Raw genomic sequence first — 10,821 nt, 5'->3', positions numbered from 1 at the left:
TCTTTCCCTTTCATCTCTCCCATTTTACATTTTGTCTTCTCTTTTTTGCTCTCTTCTCCCTCACTTGTTTTTATTCCATTTCTGCATTCCATTTTCTGTATGATACTCCTCCAACTCTCTCTGTTTTTTACCCTCCTTTCATAGATAAATATTCTAGAAATATGTTACTAATTAATTCCAACAGGAGCCATATGAGGGAAGGTAAAAATAAAGAGCTATATTCTGTTTAGAGCTGGTTGGAAAATCTCTATCAGCTCTAAGTTGGGAAACTAGATTTTCAACAAAGCAGCATTTTCAACCATAATTCTCTATACTGTCATGCCTATACAACCCAACCAGAGATCTTTGCAGCCATATTTTTCACCAAAACAGGAGACCCTGGGGCCTAATGGTAGATGCAATCAACTTGTAGACCTATAGGTGCGTGACCTATAGAGAAAAATTGGACATACTACATCTGAACTGCACCTCTGAGATGCTGTAGTGGTATTTTGGGCTGTTTCAGATTTCAATTTTGATTTCCAAAAATACAACACTTTCTATGTATATTTTTTTAAGCAGATCTGTTGTTATAAATAAGGAAGGCAGTTTTAGTGAAATGGCTGAGAAACCTGAGGAAGTTGATGTAAGGGCCAGGTTCAGAGCATGTATATTTCTGTGTCATGGTTTGTGTTCAACAGAGGAGACCATGGGATTAGATCACTTGATCTTGCATAACAGTGACCTTTGCTTTGAGACCACAGTGATTTTTCTCAATAGAGGAACTAGCCAAACGCTGATGCAAAAGATCACCAAGACATTTATTCTCTTGCCACAAGAAAAGGCAATTTATTTATCCAGAGAGATTTGTACCTTGGAAACAGACAAAATCCCAGGGGATACTGGTTTCCTTGGACAGCCTGAACTTGACACTGAGGTTGAGGCATTTGCTGTTGCTGTACAGTACTTGGCTGAAAATGAAAGAATGAGGAGAGGGTCACCGCATAAACCTCTATTTATTTATTTATGTATTTGTTTGTTTGTTTGTTTATTTTTGGCAGACTCTGAATTACACCTGAAGAATTGCAAACCTTTCTAACTAATATACCAAATTATGGATAAAAGATGCCATTACTGAGGCTTCTTCCTTGAGTACTAGGAAAGCGATTTTCCAAATGGAATTTTCTTCCATTATTACTGTTATAACAAGGAAGTAAGAGAGAGGTCATGTAAATGCTTTAAAAAAAACAACCGACCTGATGCTTAGTGCCCAGCCTGATTTAGTGCTAAACTGAACCACTTACCAGTTCACATAGCAGATATAAATTGTATTGCCTTCCTCAGCCTCAGATAAATGACACACATCAGAGCAAAAATAGATCAGAGAAGATAAGAGACTTTCAATCTATTTGCATAATATGCTGTCTAGAAACAAAGCAAATATTCATATACTCATTAAAAAGAGAGATAGTGAAATAGCCTTGCACTCCATGAACAAACTTCTTTCTGCACATCACTGTATACTAATTATGTCTTCCTTTATGTGCTGTAGAGTTTTGAAATAAATTAAAAACACTTTACTATTCCTTCTCAGCTGTCAAGAAGTTATTTCACCTTTGGTTGCCCCTTTGTCTGGTGAATTGCTATAAGAAAAAATATTTCCATTTCATGTAAAACTACTTGCATAAAGTACTTCTAATGAAAATAAGCCCATTTCATTACCTATTTGCATTCAAGAAATACAGAGCAATATTCCAAGTTAATGAATATATAACCTACATGCTTTGTACTGCAGTGTTTCTGTACTAGGTGTTCCAAAGAAAGGGGAGAGGCACAAGTGGAGGACATTGGTTTTTGTTGGGCCTTCTGTGTTCCTTCACATATGCAGGGCAGCTGAGCCAGAAGAGTCCAGAAACTTCTAGATATAAGATGTGGCAGTAACTAGACAGACTACTTATGAAAGAACATAGGAATATTTTGTTGTGCTCCATCTCTCTGACAGCTCATACATGGTAACCCATTAGGACAGGAGCTGAGTGAATAGGAACACAGAGAGAAGGGGAAGACGGTTATAAACATTAGCCCTACAGACAGCCTAGTGGACTCAGCAGCTAATTGATACAGGACCCATTTTGTCTGTTGGGAAGGTTGTATTCTGCTATCTGAACTGTGAGTATTGTTTCAGATCTATTTACTAGAAAAGCTCTCCTCTAGGATGATTTATTTTAGTCCACAGTGGTTCTTTTTTATAGAAGTAGAGGGGAAATATGGTAAAGGAGTAATGATCATCTCTACAGGCTCTGGCCCATATTCACAATGAGATTCAAGTGCTTAACTCCCTTTGGAATTAAAGGGAATTAGGAATTTAGGGCACTTTTACACATGCTCTGGCTGTAGAAGGGGTAGTGCTTTAATTAGAGCTGCTCTAATTAAAGCGCTGCTGCCTCTTGTGTATCAGTGTCCCTGCACTTAAAAATGGCAGTGGGAGCACTTGAACGAAAGCTCGTTTGAGCTTTAGATAAAGTGCCCCTGCTGCCATTTTTAAGGGTGGGGACACTGGAATCCAGTGCATCAAAGCAACTTCCACACTCATGTGTAGGCACCCTTAAATAGCAGCTAGGCATCTGAAACCTATTCAGCCTACATTTTAGATATCAGCTAAATCCTCGAAAATGGGATTCTGTGTCTATTTAAATGGTATGTTTATAGGCGTAACTGTAACGCAGGTAGGCATACCTATTCAAATTTAATGTAGCAAAAAAAAAGTGAATATAGTTAACCCAACCTAGCAACCTAGGTGTGTACTCAAGGTCCCTGGCAGGCTTACATTACTTTCTGAAGCCTGCCAGGTAATCAATAATATTATCTGTCTAGGTGTTTAAAGCTAACATGGGTATGCTTCTTCCTACTCTCAACTTTGTATAAGTATACCCAAAAAGAGAACAGAGGCAAATCTGAAGCATGGTTTCATAGAGTCTTACCTTACTTGGCTAGCTTTATGGGGAAGATATGCACTATGTAGAATTAAAGCCTCATGAATGCTGATCACATTGAATATAGGTTAAACATTTTTTGTTTCCACCAGCAAAAAAAGACTGCTATTAACACCAGAACTGTTAGCTATGAGCTCTACAGACCAGTTGCTTCCAGGTAGCATTCTGAAAGGTTAAGAAAAGAACTGAGGGGATGATAACTAGGGCTATGTGAAATTTCCCTGGCAGTTTTGTTTCAATGCTGTTTTGACTCATTTTGAGCTCAAAACAGCAAAATCTAAATGAAACAGAGAGCTTTGAAACAGCCTCAAAATGAAACGGGGTAAGGGGAAACGTTTCAAAAATTTTGAAATGTTTCGAGTTTCAAAGCTCAAGCTGGGCTTGCCTGCAGGGAAACAAAAACTAAAGTAAGGAGAGGGGGGAAGGAGTGCTCTCATTATTGACTGTGAAGCTGGCCAGTGACTGTCATCCTTTCCTGAGGTCTCTTCCAATCCCAGTGCTCTGGGGGAGGGATGGAAAAACTGAGTGAGGGTGCACCTTAGCACACGCACAGTGTCACCCATCCATGTCATGAGTTTTGCCTGTCAGCAGCTAGAGGTGCAGGGCCCCAGAACCTAGACTCCCCCTGCACCAATCTCCTTGACAGCTGGCAGGCTTCGTGGCCACAGCAGGGCCTAGCAGGCCTGCAGCTTTCACCCTGCTGCACCTCAACACACATGCAGTGTCACCCATGTCACGAGTTTTGCTTGTCAGCAGCTTGAAGTGCAGTTTCCCCCAAGCCCCTGCACCTATCTCCTTTTGCAAGCTTTTTGGCCTTAGCAGAGGCTAGCAGGCCTGCAGTTTGGACCCTGCTGTGGCTTAACACATACACGTGACATGAGTGTTTTGCTTTCAAGACACTGAGGTGCAGTTTCCCTGAAACCCCTTGACCTATCCCCTTGAAACCTGGCAGGTTTCATGCCCTGCAAGTTTCATCCAAATCAGGTCAGAAATGACAACATTATAGGCTGTTTCAACTTCCCCATTATAGCCTATGGGTGAAATGTTAAAACAGCGAAACTGTTTCGACGAAACAAAACAGAACAGCAGTTTCGAATCAAAACAAAATTCAAAACAAAACACTGTTCTGTTGAAATGTCAAAACGCAAGTTGAAACAGAACGGTGCCATTTCACACTGCCCTAATGATAACCTGCATCTCTCACTTTGTGGATGAATCCCCTGACCAGGTCACTGTTTTGTCAGGGAGAGGATCCTCTCATCCCCTTTGCTAATAATTAGGGACCTACTGAATTCACAGCAGAAGTGGGCTGCACAGCAGCTCCTTCAATCTTCCAGGTTCCTCCACACACCCCCACCCCTTGCCAATTGACAGAGGGACCCTGCTGCTTGCTTCAGATTGGCAGGAAGGTGAAAGCTGCAGTTTTAAGTATGGTGCCATTTTGCCTCCCAACTGGTCAGCAACAAGCAGCAGAGCCGCCAGAACCCCTCAGCCAGTCAGCAATGGGAGAGGGTGTGCAAGGGAACCTGCAAGATTAAAGGAGCTGCTGCGTAGCCCACTCTGCCATGAATTTGGCAGGTCCCTAGTAATGCTCCACTCTTTTGAGTCCTATTAAATATTTATTGGGCCAGGGAGATTGTGTTAGAGTGAAACTATATTTTACCTAGTTAGCTTGGGTACCATAATTTCAGTAGATCAGATACCATGGAGCTCAGCTCTAGTTAATGTACTACATTTCTCAGGAAAGAGGTTTTACAGCCTGCACTGTGGTCATGTTGCTGTAGCTAGCCTGCTACTGGTACCCAAGCTACTTTAAAACTAGTTCTGATACTTTTTACACTATGCTCTAGTCACGTTTTTTAACTTCAGTGTAGACATAGCCTTAGCAGTTACCTTGTGCAAGTGGGGAATCTCTGTTTCCATGTCTGCTTCAATGAATGTTTATATATTTTACATGAAGAACATGAGCAGTTAAAGGAGTATGTTTGAGGAGGGAGGACCTCTTTGTTTTGTTTTGTGGGGAGGGGGTTTGAGAGAGAGAGGGCACAGTAGCATTTCAAAGTTGGTTGCATTATTTTATATTACTAACAATGTTTTCTATGTGCATTATTTCTTGTTTTACTAAGAAAAGTAATAATACACCCTCTGAAATTTGACTGCCACTATTATTCCTTACATCTCAGAGTTTAAGTTTTAATTGCCCTGAAATTTTAACTTCGCGTAGTGCTTTTTGAAAAGACCTAACATGGCAGAATCCTGGCCTATGCCTCTACAAAATTTAAGTGGTAGTATGGGAAGAAGAGTGATAAGTTGTGCACAATACTAGATCAGTACTCTCCAGTTCCATTATGCATATGCTTGGGAGAAATAATACATGTGCTAACTCAGGGGTGGCCAACCTGCAGCATGAGTGCTACAAGTAACATGGGCAGTCACTGTGCTTGGCATGTGGCAGATAGGACCTGAAACTGAGCAGCAGATCAGGCAGAGGAAGGGAATTAGCTCCACACCCTCCACTACACTCATGGAGGGTGTGGGGCTTCACTGTGCTTGGCATGTGGCAGATAGGACCTGAAACTGAGCAGCAGATCAGGCAGAGGAAGAAAATTAGCTCCACCCCCTCCACTACACTCATGGAGGGTGTGGGGCTAATTTGTGGCGGGCCTGCCAAAAGTTGGTTCCCACTGTTCTAACTCACGCCATTGTCATATGGTCTTTTGGAAACCTATCAGTTCTGAAAGCCTAGCTCTATTCCAACCAAATTATTCCACTTCTTTGTCTTCCCCCTTGTGGTTGAGTCAAATCTGGGAGCAGGTGCAAGAACTGACTATGCTTTGTTATGCCAGTGACAATTTTTTCTCTGGAAAATTATTGTCAAAATACAGTTCTTTAAAGCCAGATAAGTGCCATTTTTTAATCAGGTTGCCTGTGTGATTAGGTTTCAAGTGTCCTTTGCCCCAAGCATAATTCCCATTGCCAAATAGATAGAGCTAACGATTTAAAAGGCTGAGCCTGGTACATGGATACCAGTCCACCATACTTCCCACATACTTGTAGGATGTTGTCTGTTGTAGTGTTCCTTTATTTGCACAAAAAAATAGTGCACGAAAAATGCACAAGTGCATTTTTTTAAAGCTGGAAATGTAAGTGTGTCACAGAAAGTTTTGACAAGAGCAGCACAATTGGCAAGATAGGACTCTAGTAAAATTTTGATCAAAATATCCTAGAAATGTTTTTCCTCTCATTATTCCACAGTAGGATGATGTTGTTATCTTTGTAAAAGGGTAAAATTCTAAGCCTGTATCTAACTTCCACAAATTGCCCATACAGTTAGTTGTACACATACAAGTCGAAACACCAGTTATAATGCATATCACTTGTGTTTGTACTTTAAGTAATTTAACAGTTGATTTACCCACGACCATTGGGAAGTGTGTGTATTTGTCTGAGCTACACAGGGCCTGTGAAAATTAACATGAATGGGAATCTGAAAAACAACAAATTAACAAAATACAAAGGAATTAAACCTTCCATGTGGCCTGCAGAGGTGGAAAAAAAATCCTAAGCACTGTAGAGAAAAATGAAAGACGGCAACTAAACAAAGAGAGTCAGCATTAGATAAAGCTTACAACTCACTTAAAAGCTAAAAGAAGCAAAAATATAACCAGGGAAGAAAAAGGTCTTTTACAATTATATGAGAGGAAAGAAAATGCTAGGCAGAAAGTAGGTCATTTAACAAATTAAAGTAAAGGTGAAATTAGGAGGTTTCTATCTGTCAGAAGAAGGATGTTCTGGACATCTAGGAAGAGTGGGAAAAGAAACCCAGTTTTAAAATGGAGGTCCACTATTTTGTTAAAACAGATTCTATAATATGGTTTCCTGTAATGGCAGTGACTGGACTTACGACCCAGGAGGTCCCTTCCACTTCTGGGTTCCTATGAAATTAATTGTGACTTGACTGAAAAGTAGCTGAGAAACTAAGATGTTTTCTTTTATTTTCTCTTACTCATATAATTTTTCTTAAATGTGAATAATTAGGGACAGGAATAAGTGTTTAAAGTATAAAATAAAGAGCAGATAATGGAACAATTCAGAAATATCAGTATTTTTAGATTTGATATCTGAAAACCAGAATTCCAGTTCACTCTCACTTCCCCTCCTGCCCCCCAAATAAATAAATGAAAAGGCAAGATGCATCTCAGAAAAACCTATTGGGTTGATCATCACCTGGGAGTTAAGGGTGCTTGTACACGTGGCTAAAATTGCCCTTTTGTGTGGCTTAATGGCATCACACTTTACACGTAGACATGTTTTTCGCATTTGAATGAGTTTGCATCATCATAAACTAATCCCCATCCTGATGTAGTTTAGTTTGTAATGATGCAACTTGGAATAGTGCAGCCATTAATCTGTCATTCATACATGGTAATTAATTAAATGACATGTGGTTAGTCCCTTTGTCCATTAAGTGTTGCTACAATTTGCAGGTATATCAGTTCTTGGCCTCTTTTGGGCTAAGATCCAGTGTAGTCACTGCACTGGTCTGTTACCTGAACCTAGATGGATTTAAATGCCATTGTATAGTGGAGTGTGCACCCCTGTCCAATGCATCACGGATGGGAAGCCCTATGAGTCTTGTAATTAGCTTCTCACTGGCTAGCTTCCAGTGAGAGAATCTCAGGTACGTGCCTACTTTAGGGAAATGGGGGACTCCTCGCTAGCTTGCTCCTATGGGCTTTGGTTAAGGGCAAGTGAGATTCGGGGGCATCTGAACTCCAAGTCTCTGGGCTTAGGCCTGCATGTAGGATGCCCACCAATGGATCTGGGAGTATCTGAAACCCTAGGCTAAAGTCTGGGGTGGAGGGTACTTGCTGGTAGTAGCGCCACATATACTGCTTGAACAACTGAGTGTTGCTAAATCAAGAGGATTCAGAACTGATTTGGCTAATTTGACTTGGAATATGAAAAATTTTTCCCCCAAAAAAGTTTGTGTGTAATGAATGTTTTAGAACACCAGGGGGAACTGATGACTGATGCCAAAACTATCAATATTCACAGAGCATAACTTTTACGTACCCAGCAAAAAAAAACAGACTTTGCCTGGAAACAGCTGTGAGAAAGCCCTGCTCCTCTCCACCTCTAAAAACGTCCCTTTTCAGCTGGCTGCAGCATAATTGTCCCCTTAACACCATTAATTTGCTCACCAGTTTTATGTAAACCTGACAAACAGAGTTCTGTGAACCTGCATGAGCAAGCAAAAAAGCACACCAGTTTTATGAATAGCGTGTGAGTTCTGTCAGCATTCATTCCCTCACTGGCTATGTCTCGCTGGAAGCAGTTTCTTGACACATGGGTCACTGGCTAGCCTGCTGTTGTGCCATGGCCCGACAGCACAGCCTGCATACACAGGGCTAAAAGACATCCAGAACAAGAATGCCCATAAGATACAAAGTTGCAACTGGTGCAGACACTGCCTGGCACCAGCATGTCTGATGTCCAAATTTTGCCCAGCAACAACAAGGTGGAAGGGGGAGTGAACTTCCCTTTGCCCTGTCACCTCAAGACTTATAAATTGAGCTCCCTGGGGTACCCCTTATTGATCTGAGATGTCTGACATTAAGGGGAGAATGGAGCAGACTAGGGCACGTAGGTTGAGGTCCAATTGCACCTTTGCCAAAACAAAGAGCCTGGTGCAGGTGCTGGGGGACCTTGAGGTCATGTGCCAGTTTGTCTGCAGCCTGTGGGCCAACTGGCACGTCTACCTTGATGTTGCCGGAAGAACGAGTGAGTGGGGACACAACAGGATGGCAGTCAAGTGCTATGTCAAGGCAAAGATACTGTGGGCCGCTTTTCACAGGGATGTCGCTGGAGTACAGTGGCAGGAAACCACACCGCATGACATTGCCTATTACAGATGCTTCCAGCCAAAAATGGAGTTACTGGATCACTGTGATTGCACAGGAACAGAGATCTCTGGGACATCCCAGCCTGCTGCTGAGACATAGCCAACAGCTGCTGTGGCTCACAGGGGCTCCAATGCAGAAGATAGTAGCAGGGTCCCTGTCATGTCACTTCATTCAAGAAGGATAGACTATGGAGCTCAACCTCCACATCCAGTATGTAAAACTCTGGGGACCCTTTAAGCCACCTGTCACCTGAACAGCTGTGATTAGGCTGGGCTGTGAGGTGAAGGCAGGGAGGTGTCTTTTTAGAGCACCAAGCATCCTTAATTCAATCTATTTCCCGCATTTCTCCATTTTCAGCTCCACTTGTAACACTGCCACTGGGGACATGTAGGCTACAGAGGCAAGCTGCCGCCGATGCATGCACAGACAGGAATGTGAATGCCTGCAGGACTGCAGTCATTGGCTCTGTGAGATGGTGAGACAGATCATCTGGCTACAGGCAAATTCATGGCTGTTCAGTGCGACAGAAATCACTCCAAATCCAGGAGGCATTTCCAGACCCAGGAGGACTGGTGAATAATGGCTGGGTTCCTTGCAACAATTCTATGCCTGCTGGTCATCAGCCCCGTTCCTGCCTGAGAGCAGGACAGTAGGGGCCAAGCTCTGCCATCCACCAGTTTGCAGTCAAGGTCAGAAAGTCCACCTTAGAGCCAAGGTTTTTTAATTACAAATGATTATTGCTTAGACTGATTTTTTTTCCACAAATCAGGCATTGTTATGGTAGTAAAAATAAATTCCTCTGTTGTAGTAATTATGCATTGTTATCTTTATAAAAGCTGTTCTGTGGTTTGTTTAATTAAGGTTAACATTTGGTTTGTAAGTAAAGGTTTCTATTTCCTTTGTTCAATTCTTCACTTCATGTTCCCTGTGTATAAGAGGGGAAGTGTAGAAGGATGGGGGGAAGGGGGTTGCTAGATTGTAGGATGAGGGGCTTGCATGAGCTCATGATGGGCATGATGGGCATGCCTGTCTCTCAATAGTGGCAATTAGCAGTTAGTCAAGCCTCCCTGCCTGGTTTTGAATATGCTTTATTCTCTTCCACTGCCAGTCACCAGCTGAACTCCTGAACCCCGAGAAGCTGCATGCACTCAGAGGAAATACTGTGTGCTGTGCAGCATCAACCCAATTACTGTTCCCCACATTAATACAATTTGGGACCAGCCCACCACCATCTGGCCTTGGTTTGGCTACTGTGTCTTTCTCTGGTCACAATAACAAAAGCTCAAGCTTTGAAAGCCACCGTCCCCTTCAGTTCTCACCTTGGGTAGGGTGGCCGGGGAGCACTAAGAAGCTGCATGTGCTCACAGGAAATAATATGGTTGCTGTGAAGCACCCCCAATTACTGCTTACTGCCATACCCCACAGTACCCACATTCTGGGCAAGCATCCTCCCCACCCAGTCCAGAGGTGGACATATCCTCTTTTTTTTTTCCTTTTTCTTTTTCTTTTTTTTTTTTGGTTTGGCTTATCTCCCCCCACAACCCATGCTTCAACCCTTCCTGTTACAGCAGATGGACATAGACAAAAATTCATTTCAATTTCACCAAAGCATTTATTTTTATTGTCAGTAACCAAAGCAGAACTGAATAAACACAGGAACACAATGCCCACTCCCCAGTTTCTTACAGAAGCAAGAGCACTAACAACTAAAAACCCATCACCCATCATACGTTCTTCTTCCCACCCAGTGCTCTCACTGTCTCACCCTCCCTTTTGTCCTTAAAGTGTAATAGTGCTCTCCTTGACCTGCTATAGTAGGGGTGTCCCTCCCTTCCAGGCAGAGTGGCTGTCACTGAGGTTCTTGCTATGGTGGGGCTGATCACAGATAGGGGTCTGTATGAGTGTCAGCTCACAGATAGGGGAATGCACAATGGATGTTGCAT

The 10,821-nt window shown here is 42.4% G+C and overlaps 1 long non-coding RNA gene across 1 annotated transcript in view; it reads left to right on the top strand.

Annotated features, from left to right (window-relative positions):
* Window positions 1-9,587, top strand: part of LOC102379570 — a 35,528-nt gene extending 25,941 nt beyond the window's left edge. Inside the window, exon 3 of the long non-coding RNA XR_322977.1 lies at window positions 9,236-9,587. This is a non-coding gene — a long non-coding RNA (uncharacterized LOC102379570). The remainder of the gene's footprint in view (window positions 1-9,235) is intronic.
* Window positions 9,588-10,821: the final 1,234 nt, after the last annotated feature.

Source organism: Alligator sinensis, unplaced genomic scaffold, assembly GCF_000455745.1.
Source record: "Alligator sinensis unplaced genomic scaffold, ASM45574v1 scaffold60_1, whole genome shotgun sequence".
Lineage (NCBI taxonomy): Eukaryota > Metazoa > Chordata > Crocodylia > Alligatoridae > Alligator > Alligator sinensis.
This window is presented reverse-complemented; position numbering and strand designations above follow the sequence as displayed.